The sequence below is a fragment of the Clarias gariepinus genome, unplaced genomic scaffold (assembly GCF_024256425.1).
Source record: "Clarias gariepinus isolate MV-2021 ecotype Netherlands unplaced genomic scaffold, CGAR_prim_01v2 scaffold_29, whole genome shotgun sequence".
NCBI lineage: Eukaryota > Metazoa > Chordata > Actinopteri > Siluriformes > Clariidae > Clarias > Clarias gariepinus.
This window is the reverse complement of record NW_026520996.1, coordinates 1,303,943-1,318,481: the sequence shown is the minus strand read 5'-3', so window position 1 is coordinate 1,318,481 and position 14,539 is coordinate 1,303,943. Positions and strand designations below refer to the sequence as shown.

The window sequence follows — 14,539 nt, the reverse complement described above, 5'->3', positions numbered from 1 at the left end:
TACAGCATGGTTCACACTTTTAGAACTGACTGTGGAATTTTCCTGTCAGTGTGTCAAAATATGAGAAGGTGGAATTTTAAATGCTTTTGTTCATGATGTTTGGTTGTTGAGGTAGAACAGTTGGTTAAAGGTTGCTTAATAGTGGACTATTCTAGCAGATGCTTGGGTTTTAACACCCCAATTGTAACAAAACAGTAGGGAAGCTCAGGAGCTTACAGCATGGTTCACACTTTTAGAACTGACTGTGGAATTTTCATGTCAGTGTGTCAAAATATGAGAAGGTGGAATTTTAAATGCTTTTGTTCATAATGTTTGGTTGTTGAGGTAGAACAGTTGGTTAAAGGTTGCTTAATAGTGGACTATTCTAGCAGATGCTTGGGTTTTGACACCCCAATTGTAACAAAAGAGTAGGGAAGCTCAGGAGCTTACAGAATGGCTCACACTTTTAGAACTGACTGTGGAATTTTCATGTCAGTGTGTCAAAATATGAGAAGGTGGATTTTTTAATGCTTTTGTTCAAGATGTTTGGTTGTTGAGGTAGAACAGTTGGTTAAAGGTTGCTTAATAGTGCACTACTCTAGCAAGTAAGGTCAATTAATTCTAGTGTAGTTCATAGACGAGTTATGTTAATATTGGTGGTCATTTGATCCCCTTGTGAAAATGCAGGACTAGGTGATGTTCCTTAGGTAATTTGTGATTTGAGAAAAAAAATGGTAGAACAGTTGGTTAAAGGTTGCTTAATAGTGGACTATTCTAGCAGATGCTTGGGTTTTGACACCCCAATTGTAACAAAAGAGTAGGGAAGCTCAGGAGCTTACAGCATGGTTCACACTTTTAGAACTGACTGTGGAATTTTCATGTCAGTGTGTCAAAATATGAGAAGGTGGAATTTTAAATGCTTTTGTTCATAATGTTTGGTTGTTGAGGTAGAACAGTTGGTTAAAGGTTGCTTAATAGTGGACTATTCTAGCAGATGCTTGGGTTTTGACACCCCAATTGTAAAAGAAACAGGAGGGAGGCTCAGGAGCTTACAGCATGGTTCACACTTTTAGAACTGACTGTGGAATTTTCATGTCAGTGTGTCAAAATATGAGAAGGTGGAATTTTAAATGCTTTTGTTCATGATGTTTGGTTGTTGAGGTAGAACAGTTGGTTAAAGGTTGCTTAATAGTGGACTATTCTAGCAGATGCTTGGGTTTTAACACCCCAATTGTAACAAAACAGTAGGGAAGCTCAGGAGCTTACAGAATGGCTCACACTTTTAGAACTGACTGTGGAATTTTCATGTCAGTGTGTCAAAATATGAGAAGGTGGATTTTTTAATGCTTTTGTTCAAGATGTTTGGTTGTTGAGGTAGAACAGTTGGTTAAAGGTTGCTTAATAGTGGACTACTCTAGCAAGTAAGGTCAATTAAGATTACATGTTCACTCAAATTTGAGTCCTACAAATGACCTCATCTAACTGCATGCCCTTCAACCCCCTCTTCAGTTGCAGCAATTTGATGTTTGGTTGTTGAGGTAGAACCGTTGGTTAAAGGTTGCTTAACAGTGGTCTATTCTAGCAGATGCTTGGTTTTTAACACCCCAATTGTAACAGAAACAGGAGGGAGGCTCAGGAGCTTACAGCATGGTTCACACTTTTAGAACTGACTGTGGAATTTTCATGTCAGTGTGTCAAAATATGAGAAGGTGGATTTTTTAATGCTTTTGTTCAAGATGTTTGGTTGTTGAGGTAGAACAGTTGGTTAAAGGTTGCTTAATAGTGCACTACTTTAGCAAGTAAGGTCAATTACTTCTAGTGTAGTTCATAGACTAGTTATGTTAATATTGGTGGTCATTTGATCCCCTTGTGAAAATGCAGAACTAGGTGATGTTCCTTAGGTAATTTGTGATCTGAGAAAAACCAACTGTCCATTGTCTTGGCCGGTTAGCTCAGCTGGTTAGAGCGTGGTGCTAATAACGCCAAGGTCGCGGGTTCGATCCCCGTACGGGCCATTACCACAATTTTCAATGTTAGCAAGAAAGATGGTGCTCCTGACCTAAACTGCAGTTGAAAACATGTTTTTGCTCCCTAAGAGGAGGCCTATAACCCAGTCACTGCTGGAAACAATAGACAGCACCCAGCGTCTGGCTGTGTGGTCACACTGGAGAATGCGGGCATCGATCCCGCTACCTCTCGCATGCTAAGCGAGCGCTCTACCACTTGAGCTAATTCCCCTTAGCACACTGGCTCAGTGGGTTTTAAAATTTTTTATTCTGTGCATTAGACAAGCAGTGCATTAGACAAGGTTAACAGTGCTCTTCAAGAGCGGATCATGCAACTTTCATACTCAAGTGTAAGACTAAGATTACATGTTCACTCAAATTTGAGTCCTACAAATGACCTCATCTAACTGCATGCCCTTCAACCCCCTCTTCAGTTGCAGCAATTTGATGTTTGGTTGTTGAGGTAGAACCGTTGGTTAAAGGTTGCTTAACAGTGGTCTATTCTAGCAGATGCTTGGGTTTTGACACCCCAATTGTAAAAGAAACAGGAGGGAGGCTCAGGAGCTTACAGCATGGTTCACACTTTTAGAACTGACTGTGGAATTTTCCTGTCAGTGTGTCAAAATATGAGAAGGTGGAATTTTAAATGCTTTTGTTCATGATGTTTGGTTGTTGAGGTAGAACAGTTGGTTAAAGGTTGCTTAATAGTGGACTATTCTAGCAGATGCTTGGGTTTTAACACCCCAATTGTAACAAAACAGTAGGGAAGCTCAGGAGCTTACAGAATGGCTCACACTTTTAGAACTGACTGTGGAATTTTCATGTCAGTGTGTCAAAATATGAGAAGGTGGATTTTTTAATGCTTTTGTTCAAGATGTTTGGTTGTTGAGGTAGAACAGTTGGTTAAAGGTTGCTTAATAGTGGACTACTCTAGCAAGTAAGGTCAATTACTTCTAGTGTAGTTCATAGACTAGTTATGTTAATATTGGTGGTCATTTGATCCCCTTGTGAAAATGCAGGACTAGGTGATGTTCCTTAGGTAATTTGTGATCTGAGAAAAACCAACAGTCCATTGTCTTGGCCGGTTAGCTCAGCTGGTTAGAGCGTGGTGCTAATAACGCCAAGGTCGCGGGTTCGATCCCCGTACGGGCCATTACCACAGTTTTCAATGTTAGCATGAAAGATGGTGCTCCTGACCTAAACTGCAGTTGAAAACATGTTTTTGCTCCCTAAGAGGAGGGCTATAACCCAGTCACTGCTGGAAACAATAGACAGCACCCAGCGTCTGGCTGTGTGGTCACACTGGAGAATGCGGGCATCGATCCCGCTACCTCTCGCATGCTAAGCGAGCGCTCTACCACTTGAGCTAATTCCCCTTAGCACACTGGCTCAGTGGGTTGTAAAATTTTTTATTCCGTGCATTAGACAAGCAGTGCATTAGACAAGGGTAACAGTGCTCTTCAAGAGCGGATCATGCAACTTTCATACTCAAGTGTAAGACTAAGATTACATGTTCACTCAAATGTGAGTCCTACAAATGACCTCATCTAACTGCATGCCCTTCAACCCCCTCTTCAGTTGCAGCAATTTGATGTTTGGTTGTTGAGGTAGAACCGTTGGTTAACGGTTGCTTAACAGTGGTCTATTCTAGCAGATGCTTGGTTTTTAACACCCCAATTGTAACAGAAACAGGAGGGAGGCTCAGGAGCTTACAGCATGGTTCACACTTTTAGAACTGACTGTGGAATTTTCATGTCAGTGTGTCAAAATATGAGAAGGTGGAATTTTAAATGCTTTTGTTCATAATGTTTGGTTGTTGAGGTAGAACAGTTGGTTAAAGGTTGCTTAATAGTGGACTATTCTAGCAGATGCTTGGGTTTTGACACCCCAATTGTAACAAAAGAGTAGGGAAGCTCAGGAGCTTACAGCATGGTTCACACTTTTAGAACTGACTGTGGAATTTTCATGTCAGTGTGTCAAAATATGAGAAGGTGGAATTTTAAATGCTTTTGTTCATAATGTTTGGTTGTTGAGGTAGAACAGTTGGTTAAAGGTTGCTTAATAGTGGACTATTCTAGCAGATGCTTGGGTTTTGACACCCCAATTGTAACAAAAGAGTAGGGAAGCTCAGGAGCTTACAGAATGGCTCACACTTTTAGAACTGACTGTGGAATTTTCATGTCAGTGTGTCAAAATATGAGAAGGTGGATTTTTTAATGCTTTTGTTCAAGATGTTTGGTTGTTGAGGTAGAACAGTTGGTTAAAGGTTGCTTAATAGTGCACTACTCTAGCAAGTAAGGTCAATTAATTCTAGTGTAGTTCATAGACGAGTTATGTTAATATTGGTGGTCATTTGATCCCCTTGTGAAAATGCAGGACTAGGTGATGTTCCTTAGGTAATTTGTGATTTGAGAAAAAAAATGGTAGAACAGTTGGTTAAAGGTTGCTTAATAGTGGACTATTCTAGCAGATGCTTGGGTTTTGACACCCCAATTGTAACAAAAGAGTAGGGAAGCTCAGGAGCTTACAGCATGGTTCACACTTTTAGAACTGACTGTGGAATTTTCATGTCAGTGTGTCAAAATATGAGAAGGTGGAATTTTAAATGCTTTTGTTCATAATGTTTGGTTGTTGAGGTAGAACAGTTGGTTAAAGGTTGCTTAATAGTGGATTATTCTAGCAGATGCTTGGGTTTTGACACCCCAATTGTAAAAGAAACAGGAGGGAGGCTCAGGAGCTTACAGCATGGTTCACACTTTTAGAACTGACTGTGGAATTTTCATGTCAGTGTGTCAAAATATGAGAAGGTGGAATTTTAAATGCTTTTGTTCATGATGTTTGGTTGTTGAGGTAGAACAGTTGGTTAAAGGTTGCTTAATAGTGGACTATTCTAGCAGATGCTTGGGTTTTAACACCCCAATTGTAACAAAACAGTAGGGAAGCTCAGGAGCTTACAGAATGGCTCACACTTTTAGAACTGACTGTGGAATTTTCATGTCAGTGTGTCAAAATATGAGAAGGTGGATTTTTTAATGCTTTTGTTCAAGATGTTTGGTTGTTGAGGTAGAACAGTTGGTTAAAGGTTGCTTAATAGTGGACTACTCTAGCAAGTAAGGTCAATTAAGATTACATGTTCACTCAAATTTGAGTCCTACAAATGACCTCATCTAACTGCATGCCCTTCAACCCCCTCTTCAGTTGCAGCAATTTGATGTTTGGTTGTTGAGGTAGAACCGTTGGTTAAAGGTTGCTTAACAGTGGTCTATTCTAGCAGATGCTTGGTTTTTAACACCCCAATTGTAACAGAAACAGGAGGGAGGCTCAGGAGCTTACAGCATGGTTCACACTTTAAGAACTGACTGTGGAATTTTCATGTCAGTGTGTCAAAATATGAGAAGGTGGATTTTTTAATGCTTTTGTTCAAGATGTTTGGTTGTTGAGGTAGAACAGTTGGTTAAAGGTTGCTTAATAGTGCACTACTTTAGCAAGTAAGGTCAATTACTTCTAGTGTAGTTCATAGACTAGTTATGTTAATATTGGTGGTCATTTGATCCCCTTGTGAAAATGCAGAACTAGGTGATGTTCCTTAGGTAATTTGTGATCTGAGAAAAACCAACTGTCCATTGTCTTGGCCGGTTAGCTCAGCTGGTTAGAGCGTGGTGCTAATAACGCCAAGGTCGCGGGTTCGATCCCCGTACGGGCCATTACCACAATTTTCAATGTTAGCAAGAAAGATGGTGCTCCTGACCTAAACTGCAGTTGAAAACATGTTTTTGCTCCCTAAGAGGAGGCCTATAACCCAGTCACTGCTGGAAACAATAGACAGCACCCAGCGTCTGGCTGTGTGGTCACACTGGAGAATGCGGGCATCGATCCCGCTACCTCTCGCATGCTAAGCGAGCGCTCTACCACTTGAGCTAATTCCCCTTAGCACACTGGCTCAGTGGGTTTTAAAATTTTTTATTCTGTGCATTAGACAAGCAGTGCATTAGACAAGGTTAACAGTGCTCTTCAAGAGCGGATCATGCAACTTTCATACTCAAGTGTAAGACTAAGATTACATGTTCACTCAAATTTGAGTCCTACAAATGACCTCATCTAACTGCATGCCCTTCAACCCCCTCTTCAGTTGCAGCAATTTGATGTTTGGTTGTTGAGGTAGAACCGTTGGTTAAAGGTTGCTTAACAGTGGTCTATTCTAGCAGATGCTTGGTTTTTAACACCCCAATTGTAACAGAAACAGGAGGGAGGCTCAGGAGCTTACAGCATGGTTCACACTTTTAGAACTGACTGTGGAATTTTCATGTCAGTGTGTCAAAATATGAGAAGGTGGATTTTTTAATGCTTTTGTTCAAGATGTTTGGTTGTTGAGGTAGAACAGTTGGTTAAAGGTTGCTTAATAGTGCACTACTTTAGCAAGTAAGGTCAATTACTTCTAGTGTAGTTCATAGACTAGTTATGTTAATATTGGTGGTCATTTGATCCCCTTGTGAAAATGCAGAACTAGGTGATGTTCCTTAGGTAATTTGTGATCTGAGAAAAACCAACTGTCCATTGTCTTGGCCGGTTAGCTCAGCTGGTTAGAGCGTGGTGCTAATAACGCCAAGGTCGCGGGTTCGATCCCCGTACGGGCCATTACCACAATTTTCAATGTTAGCAAGAAAGATGGTGCTCCTGACCTAAACTGCAGTTGAAAACATGTTTTTGCTCCCTAAGAGGAGGCCTATAACCCAGTCACTGCTGGAAACAATAGACAGCACCCAGCGTCTGGCTGTGTGGTCACACTGGAGAATGCGGGCATCGATCCCGCTACCTCTCGCATGCTAAGCGAGCGCTCTACCACTTGAGCTAATTCCCCTTAGCACACTGGCTCAGTGGGTTGTAAAATTTTTTATTCTGTGCATTAGACAAGCAGTGCATTAGACAAGGTTAACAGTGCTCTTCAAGAGCGGATCATGCAACTTTCATACTCAAGTGTAAGACTAAGATTACATGTTCACTCAAATTTGAGTCCTACAAATGACCTCATCTAACTGCATGCCCTTCAACCCCCTCTTCAGTTGCAGCAATTTGATGTTTGGTTGTTGAGGTAGAACCGTTGGTTAAAGGTTGCTTAACAGTGGTCTATTCTAGCAGATGCTTGGGTTTTGACACCCCAATTGTAAAAGAAACAGGAGGGAGGCTCAGGAGCTTACAGCATGGTTCACACTTTTAGAACTGACTGTGGAATTTTCCTGTCAGTGTGTCAAAATATGAGAAGGTGGAATTTTAAATGCTTTTGTTCATGATGTTTGGTTGTTGAGGTAGAACAGTTGGTTAAAGGTTGCTTAATAGAGGCCTATTCTAGCAGATGCTTGGGTTTTAACACCCCAATTGTAACAAAACAGTAGGGAAGCTCAGGAGCTTACAGAATGGCTCACACTTTTAGAACTGACTGTGGAATTTTCATGTCAGTGTGTCAAAATATGAGAAGGTGGAATTTTAAATGCTTTTGTTCAAGATGTTTGGTTGTTGAGGTAGAACAGTTGGTTAAAGGTTGCTTAATAGTGGACTACTCTAGCAAGTAAGGTCAATTACTTCTAGTGTAGTTCATAGACTAGTTATGTTAATATTGGTGGTCATTTGATCCCCTTGTGAAAATGCAGAACTAGGTGATGTTCCTTAGGTAATTTGTGATCTGAGAAAAACCAACTGTCCATTGTCTTGGCCGGTTAGCTCAGCTGGTTAGAGCGTGGTGCTAATAACGCCAAGGTCGCGGGTTCGATCCCCGTACGGGCCATTACCACAATTTTCAATGTTAGCAAGAAAGATGGTGCTCCTGACCTAAACTGCAGTTGAAAACATGTTTTTGCTCCCTAAGAGGAGGCCTATAACCCAGTCACTGCTGGAAACAATAGACAGCACCCAGCGTCTGGCTGTGTGGTCACACTGGAGAATGCGGGCATCGATCCCGCTACCTCTCGCATGCTAAGCGAGCGCTCTACCACTTGAGCTAATTCCCCTTAGCACACTGGCTCAGTGGGTTTTAAAATTTTTTATTCTGTGCATTAGACAAGCAGTGCATTAGACAAGGTTAACAGTGCTCTTCAAGAGCGGATCATGCAACTTTCATACTCAAGTGTAAGACTAAGATTACATGTTCACTCAAATTTGAGTCCTACAAATGACCTCATCTAACTGCATGCCCTTCAACCCCCTCTTCAGTTGCAGCAATTTGATGTTTGGTTGTTGAGGTAGAACCGTTGGTTAAAGGTTGCTTAACAGTGGTCTATTCTAGCAGATGCTTGGGTTTTGACACCCCAATTGTAAAAGAAACAGGAGGGAGGCTCAGGAGCTTACAGCATGGTTCACACTTTTAGAACTGACTGTGGAATTTTCCTGTCAGTGTGTCAAAATATGAGAAGGTGGAATTTTAAATGCTTTTGTTCATGATGTTTGGTTGTTGAGGTAGAACAGTTGGTTAAAGGTTGCTTAATAGTGGACTATTCTAGCAGATGCTTGGGTTTTGACACCCCAATTGTAACAAAAGAGTAGGGAAGCTCAGGAGCTTACAGAATGGCTCACACTTTTAGAACTGACTGTGGAATTTTCATGTCAGTGTGTCAAAATATGAGAAGGTGGATTTTTTAATGCTTTTGTTCAAGATGTTTGGTTGTTGAGGTAGAACAGTTGGTTAAAGGTTGCTTAATAGTGCACTACTCTAGCAAGTAAGGTCAATTAATTCTAGTGTAGTTCATAGACGAGTTATGTTAATATTGGTGGTCATTTGATCCCCTTGTGAAAATGCAGGACTAGGTGATGTTCCTTAGGTAATTTGTGATTTGAGAAAAAAAATGGTAGAACAGTTGGTTAAAGGTTGCTTAATAGTGGACTATTCTAGCAGATGCTTGGGTTTTGACACCCCAATTGTAACAAAAGAGTAGGGAAGCTCAGGAGCTTACAGCATGGTTCACACTTTTAGAACTGACTGTGGAATTTTCATGTCAGTGTGTCAAAATATGAGAAGGTGGAATTTTAAATGCTTTTGTTCATAATGTTTGGTTGTTGAGGTAGAACAGTTGGTTAAAGGTTGCTTAATAGTGGATTATTCTAGCAGATGCTTGGGTTTTGACACCCCAATTGTAAAAGAAACAGGAGGGAGGCTCAGGAGCTTACAGCATGGTTCACACTTTTAGAACTGACTGTGGAATTTTCATGTCAGTGTGTCAAAATATGAGAAGGTGGAATTTTAAATGCTTTTGTTCATGATGTTTGGTTGTTGAGGTAGAACAGTTGGTTAAAGGTTGCTTAATAGTGGACTATTCTAGCAGATGCTTGGGTTTTAACACCCCAATTGTAACAAAACAGTAGGGAAGCTCAGGAGCTTACAGAATGGCTCACACTTTTAGAACTGACTGTGGAATTTTCATGTCAGTGTGTCAAAATATGAGAAGGTGGATTTTTTAATGCTTTTGTTCAAGATGTTTGGTTGTTGAGGTAGAACAGTTGGTTAAAGGTTGCTTAATAGTGGACTACTCTAGCAAGTAAGGTCAATTAAGATTACATGTTCACTCAAATTTGAGTCCTACAAATGACCTCATCTAACTGCATGCCCTTCAACCCCCTCTTCAGTTGCAGCAATTTGATGTTTGGTTGTTGAGGTAGAACCGTTGGTTAAAGGTTGCTTAACAGTGGTCTATTCTAGCAGATGCTTGGTTTTTAACACCCCAATTGTAACAGAAACAGGAGGGAGGCTCAGGAGCTTACAGCATGGTTCACACTTTTAGAACTGACTGTGGAATTTTCATGTCAGTGTGTCAAAATATGAGAAGGTGAATTTTTTAATGCTTTTGTTCAAGATGTTTGGTTGTTGAGGTAGAACAGTTGGTTAAAGGTTGCTTAATAGTGCACTACTTTAGCAAGTAAGGTCAATTACTTCTAGTGTAGTTCATAGACTAGTTATGTTAATATTGGTGGTCATTTGATCCCCTTGTGAAAATGCAGAACTAGGTGATGTTCCTTAGGTAATTTGTGATCTGAGAAAAACCAACTGTCCATTGTCTTGGCCGGTTAGCTCAGCTGGTTAGAGCGTGGTGCTAATAACGCCAAGGTCGCGGGTTCGATCCCCGTACGGGCCATTACCACAATTTTCAATGTTAGCAAGAAAGATGGTGCTCCTGACCTAAACTGCAGTTGAAAACATGTTTTTGCTCCCTAAGAGGAGGCCTATAACCCAGTCACTGCTGGAAACAATAGACAGCACCCAGCGTCTGGCTGTGTGGTCACACTGGAGAATGCGGGCATCGATCCCGCTACCTCTCGCATGCTAAGCGAGCGCTCTACCACTTGAGCTAATTCCCCTTAGCACACTGGCTCAGTGGGTTGTAAAATTTTTTATTCTGTGCATTAGACAAGCAGTGCATTAGACAAGGTTAACAGTGCTCTTCAAGAGCGGATCATGCAACTTTCATACTCAAGTGTAAGACTAAGATTACATGTTCACTCAAATTTGAGTCCTACAAATGACCTCATCTAACTGCATGCCCTTCAACCCCCTCTTCAGTTGCAGCAATTTGATGTTTGGTTGTTGAGGTAGAACCGTTGGTTAAAGGTTGCTTAACAGTGGTCTATTCTAGCAGATGCTTGGGTTTTGACACCCCAATTGTAAAAGAAACAGGAGGGAGGCTCAGGAGCTTACAGCATGGTTCACACTTTTAGAACTGACTGTGGAATTTTCCTGTCAGTGTGTCAAAATATGAGAAGGTGGAATTTTAAATGCTTTTGTTCATGATGTTTGGTTGTTGAGGTAGAACAGTTGGTTAAAGGTTGCTTAATAGAGGCCTATTCTAGCAGATGCTTGGGTTTTAACACCCCAATTGTAACAAAACAGTAGGGAAGCTCAGGAGCTTACAGAATGGCTCACACTTTTAGAACTGACTGTGGAATTTTCATGTCAGTGTGTCAAAATATGAGAAGGTGGAATTTTAAATGCTTTTGTTCAAGATGTTTGGTTGTTGAGGTAGAACAGTTGGTTAAAGGTTGCTTAATAGTGGACTACTCTAGCAAGTAAGGTCAATTACTTCTAGTGTAGTTCATAGACTAGTTATGTTAATATTGGTGGTCATTTGATCCCCTTGTGAAAATGCAGGACTAGGTGATGTTCCTTAGGTAATTTGTGATCTGAGAAAAACCAACAGTCCATTGTCTTGGCCGGTTAGCTCAGCTGGTTAGAGCGTGGTGCTAATAACGCCAAGGTCGCGGGTTCGATCCCCGTACGGGCCATTACCACAGTTTTCAATGTTAGCATGAAAGATGGTGCTCCTGACCTAAACTGCAGTTGAAAACATGTTTTTGCTCCCTAAGAGGAGGGCTATAACCAAGTCACTGCTGGAAACAATAGACAGCACCCAGCGTCTGGCTGTGTGGTCACACTGGAGAATGCGGGCATCGATCCCGCTACCTCTCGCATGCTAAGCGAGCGCTCTACCACTTGAGCTAATTCCCCTTAGCACACTGGCTCAGTGGGTTGTAAAATTTTTTATTCTGTGCATTAGACAAGCAGTGCATTAGACAAGGGTAACAGTGCTCTTCAAGAGCGGATCATGCAACTTTCATACTCAAGTGTAAGACTAAGATTACATGTTCACACAAATGTAAGTCCTACAAATGACCTCATCTAACTGTATGCCCTTCAACCCCCTCTTCAGTTGCAGCAATTTGATGTTTGGTTGTTGAGGTAGAACCGTTGGTTAAAGGTTGCTTAACAGTGGTCTATTCTAGCAGATGCTTGGTTTTTAACACCCCAATTGTAACAGAAACAGGAGGGAGGCTCAGGAGCTTACAGCATGGTTCACACTTTTAGAACTGACTGTGGAATTTTCATGTCAGTGTGTCAAAATATGAGAAGGTGGATTTTTTAATGCTTTTGTTCAAGATGTTTGGTTGTTGAGGTAGAACAGTTGGTTAAAGGTTGCTTAATAGTGGACTACTCTAGCAAGTAAGGTCAATTAAGATTACATGTTCACTCAAATTTGAGTCCTACAAATGACCTCATCTAACTGCATGCCCTTCAACCCCCTCTTCAGTTGCAGCAATTTGATGTTTGGTTGTTGAGGTAGAACCGTTGGTTAAAGGTTGCTTAACAGTGGTCTATTCTAGCAGATGCTTGGTTTTTAACACCCCAATTGTAACAGAAACAGGAGGGAGGCTCAGGAGCTTACAGCATGGTTCACACTTTTAGAACTGACTGTGGAATTTTCATGTCAGTGTGTCAAAATATGAGAAGGTGGATTTTTTAATGCTTTTGTTCAAGATGTTTGGTTGTTGAGGTAGAACAGTTGGTTAAAGGTTGCTTAATAGTGCACTACTTTAGCAAGTAAGGTCAATTACTTCTAGTGTAGTTCATAGACTAGTTATGTTAATATTGGTGGTCATTTGATCCCCTTGTGAAAATGCAGAACTAGGTGATGTTCCTTAGGTAATTTGTGATCTGAGAAAAACCAACTGTCCATTGTCTTGGCCGGTTAGCTCAGCTGGTTAGAGCGTGGTGCTAATAACGCCAAGGTCGCGGGTTCGATCCCCGTACGGGCCATTACCACAATTTTCAATGTTAGCAAGAAAGATGGTGCTCCTGACCTAAACTGCAGTTGAAAACATGTTTTTGCTCCCTAAGAGGAGGCCTATAACCCAGTCACTGCTGGAAACAATAGACAGCACCCAGCGTCTGGCTGTGTGGTCACACTGGAGAATGCGGGCATCGATCCCGCTACCTCTCGCATGCTAAGCGAGCGCTCTACCACTTGAGCTAATTCCCCTTAGCACACTGGCTCAGTGGGTTGTAAAATTTTTTATTCTGTGCATTAGACAAGCAGTGCATTAGACAAGGGTAACAGTGCTCTTCAAGAGCGGATCATGCAACTTTCATACTCAAGTGTAAGACTAAGATTACATGTTCACTCAAATGTGAGTCCTACAAATGACCTCATCTAACTGCATGCCCTTCAACCCCCTCTTCAGTTGCAGCAATTTGATGTTTGGTTGTTGAGGTAGAACCGTTGGTTAAAGGTTGCTTAACAGTGGTCTATTCTAGCAGATGCTTGGTTTTTAACACCCCAATTGTAACAGAAACAGGAGGGAGGCTCAGGAGCTTACAGCATGGTTCACACTTTTAGAACTGACTGTGGAATTTTCATGTCAGTGTGTCAAAATATGAGAAGGTGGAATTTTAAATGCTTTTGTTCATAATGTTTGGTTGTTGAGGTAGAACAGTTGGTTAAAGGTTGCTTAATAGTGGACTATTCTAGCAGATGCTTGGGTTTTGACACCCCAATTGTAACAAAAGAGTAGGGAAGCTCAGGAGCTTACAGCATGGTTCACACTTTTAGAACTGACTGTGGAATTTTCATGTCAGTGTGTCAAAATATGAGAAGGTGGAATTTTAAATGCTTTTGTTCATAATGTTTGGTTGTTGAGGTAGAACAGTTGGTTAAAGGTTGCTTAATAGTGGACTATTCTAGCAGATGCTTGGGTTTTGACACCCCAATTGTAACAAAAGAGTAGGGAAGCTCAGGAGCTTACAGAATGGCTCACACTTTTAGAACTGACTGTGGAATTTTCATGTCAGTGTGTCAAAATATGAGAAGGTGGATTTTTTAATGCTTTTGTTCAAGATGTTTGGTTGTTGAGGTAGAACAGTTGGTTAAAGGTTGCTTAATAGTGGACTATTCTAGCAGATGCTTGGGTTTTGACACCCCAATTGTAACAAAAGAGTAGGGAAGCTCAGGAGCTTACAGCATGGTTCACACTTTTAGAACTGACTGTGGAATTTTCATGTCAGTGTGTCAAAATATGAGAAGGTGGAATTTTAAATGCTTTTGTTCATAATGTTTGGTTGTTGAGGTAGAACAGTTGGTTAAAGGTTGCTTAATAGTGGACTACTCTAGCAAGTAAGGTCAATTAATTCTAGTGTAGTTCATAGACGAGTTATGTTAATATTGGTGGTCATTTGATCCCCTTGTGAAAATGCAGGACTAGGTGATGTTCCTTAGGTAATTTGTGATTTGAGAAAAAAAATGGTAGAACAGTTGGTTAAAGGTTGCTTAATAGTGGACTATTCTAGCAGATGCTTGGGTTTTGACACCCCAATTGTAACAAAAGAGTAGGGAAGCTCAGGAGCTTACAGCATGGTTCACACTTTTAGAACTGACTGTGGAATTTTCATGTCAGTGTGTCAAAATATGAGAAGGTGGAATTTTAAATGCTTTTGTTCATAATGTTTGGTTGTTGAGGTAGAACAGTTGGTTAAAGGTTGCTTAATAGTGGACTACTCTAGCAAGTAAGGTCAATTAATTCTAGTGTAGTTCATAGACGAGTTATGTTAATATTGGTGGTCATTTGATCCCCTTGTGAAAATGCAGGACTAGGTGATGTTCCTTAGGTAATTTGTGATTTGAGAAAAAAAATGGTAGAACAGTTGGTTAAAGGTTGCTTAATAGTGGACTATTCTAGCAGATGCTTGGGTTTTGACACCCCAATTGTAAAAGAAACAGGAGGGAGGCTCAGGAGCTTACAGCATG

The 14,539-nt window shown here is 40.9% G+C and overlaps 16 non-coding genes across 16 annotated transcripts; 8 read left to right on the top strand and 8 right to left on the bottom strand.

Moving 5' to 3' along the window:
* Window positions 1-1,920: 1,920 nt before the first annotated feature.
* Window positions 1,921-1,994, top strand: trnai-aau (transfer RNA isoleucine (anticodon AAU)). The gene has a single exon. It is a non-coding gene; the product is annotated as a tRNA-Ile (tRNA).
* A 150-nt stretch (window positions 1,995-2,144) lies between these two features.
* trnaa-agc (transfer RNA alanine (anticodon AGC)) lies at window positions 2,145-2,217 on the bottom strand. Its single transcript has one exon. It is a non-coding gene; the product is annotated as a tRNA-Ala (tRNA).
* Window positions 2,218-3,064: 847 nt separating this feature from the next.
* Window positions 3,065-3,138, top strand: trnai-aau (transfer RNA isoleucine (anticodon AAU)). The gene has a single exon. It is a non-coding gene; the product is annotated as a tRNA-Ile (tRNA).
* A 150-nt stretch (window positions 3,139-3,288) lies between these two features.
* trnaa-agc (transfer RNA alanine (anticodon AGC)) lies at window positions 3,289-3,361 on the bottom strand. The gene has a single exon. It is a non-coding gene; the product is annotated as a tRNA-Ala (tRNA).
* A 2,254-nt stretch (window positions 3,362-5,615) lies between these two features.
* trnai-aau (transfer RNA isoleucine (anticodon AAU)) lies at window positions 5,616-5,689 on the top strand. The gene has a single exon. It is a non-coding gene; the product is annotated as a tRNA-Ile (tRNA).
* Window positions 5,690-5,839: 150 nt separating this feature from the next.
* On the bottom strand, window positions 5,840-5,912 carry trnaa-agc (transfer RNA alanine (anticodon AGC)). Its single transcript has one exon. It is a non-coding gene; the product is annotated as a tRNA-Ala (tRNA).
* Window positions 5,913-6,546: 634 nt separating this feature from the next.
* trnai-aau (transfer RNA isoleucine (anticodon AAU)) lies at window positions 6,547-6,620 on the top strand. The gene has a single exon. It is a non-coding gene; the product is annotated as a tRNA-Ile (tRNA).
* Window positions 6,621-6,770: 150 nt separating this feature from the next.
* trnaa-agc (transfer RNA alanine (anticodon AGC)) lies at window positions 6,771-6,843 on the bottom strand. Its single transcript has one exon. It is a non-coding gene; the product is annotated as a tRNA-Ala (tRNA).
* An 847-nt stretch (window positions 6,844-7,690) lies between these two features.
* Window positions 7,691-7,764, top strand: trnai-aau (transfer RNA isoleucine (anticodon AAU)). The gene has a single exon. It is a non-coding gene; the product is annotated as a tRNA-Ile (tRNA).
* A 150-nt stretch (window positions 7,765-7,914) lies between these two features.
* trnaa-agc (transfer RNA alanine (anticodon AGC)) lies at window positions 7,915-7,987 on the bottom strand. Its single transcript has one exon. It is a non-coding gene; the product is annotated as a tRNA-Ala (tRNA).
* A 2,041-nt stretch (window positions 7,988-10,028) lies between these two features.
* On the top strand, window positions 10,029-10,102 carry trnai-aau (transfer RNA isoleucine (anticodon AAU)). Its single transcript has one exon. It is a non-coding gene; the product is annotated as a tRNA-Ile (tRNA).
* Window positions 10,103-10,252: 150 nt separating this feature from the next.
* trnaa-agc (transfer RNA alanine (anticodon AGC)) lies at window positions 10,253-10,325 on the bottom strand. Its single transcript has one exon. It is a non-coding gene; the product is annotated as a tRNA-Ala (tRNA).
* An 847-nt stretch (window positions 10,326-11,172) lies between these two features.
* Window positions 11,173-11,246, top strand: trnai-aau (transfer RNA isoleucine (anticodon AAU)). The gene has a single exon. It is a non-coding gene; the product is annotated as a tRNA-Ile (tRNA).
* A 150-nt stretch (window positions 11,247-11,396) lies between these two features.
* Window positions 11,397-11,469, bottom strand: trnaa-agc (transfer RNA alanine (anticodon AGC)). The gene has a single exon. It is a non-coding gene; the product is annotated as a tRNA-Ala (tRNA).
* A 1,012-nt stretch (window positions 11,470-12,481) lies between these two features.
* Window positions 12,482-12,555, top strand: trnai-aau (transfer RNA isoleucine (anticodon AAU)). The gene has a single exon. It is a non-coding gene; the product is annotated as a tRNA-Ile (tRNA).
* Window positions 12,556-12,705: 150 nt separating this feature from the next.
* Window positions 12,706-12,778, bottom strand: trnaa-agc (transfer RNA alanine (anticodon AGC)). The gene has a single exon. It is a non-coding gene; the product is annotated as a tRNA-Ala (tRNA).
* Between the last annotated feature and the right edge of the window lie 1,761 nt (window positions 12,779-14,539).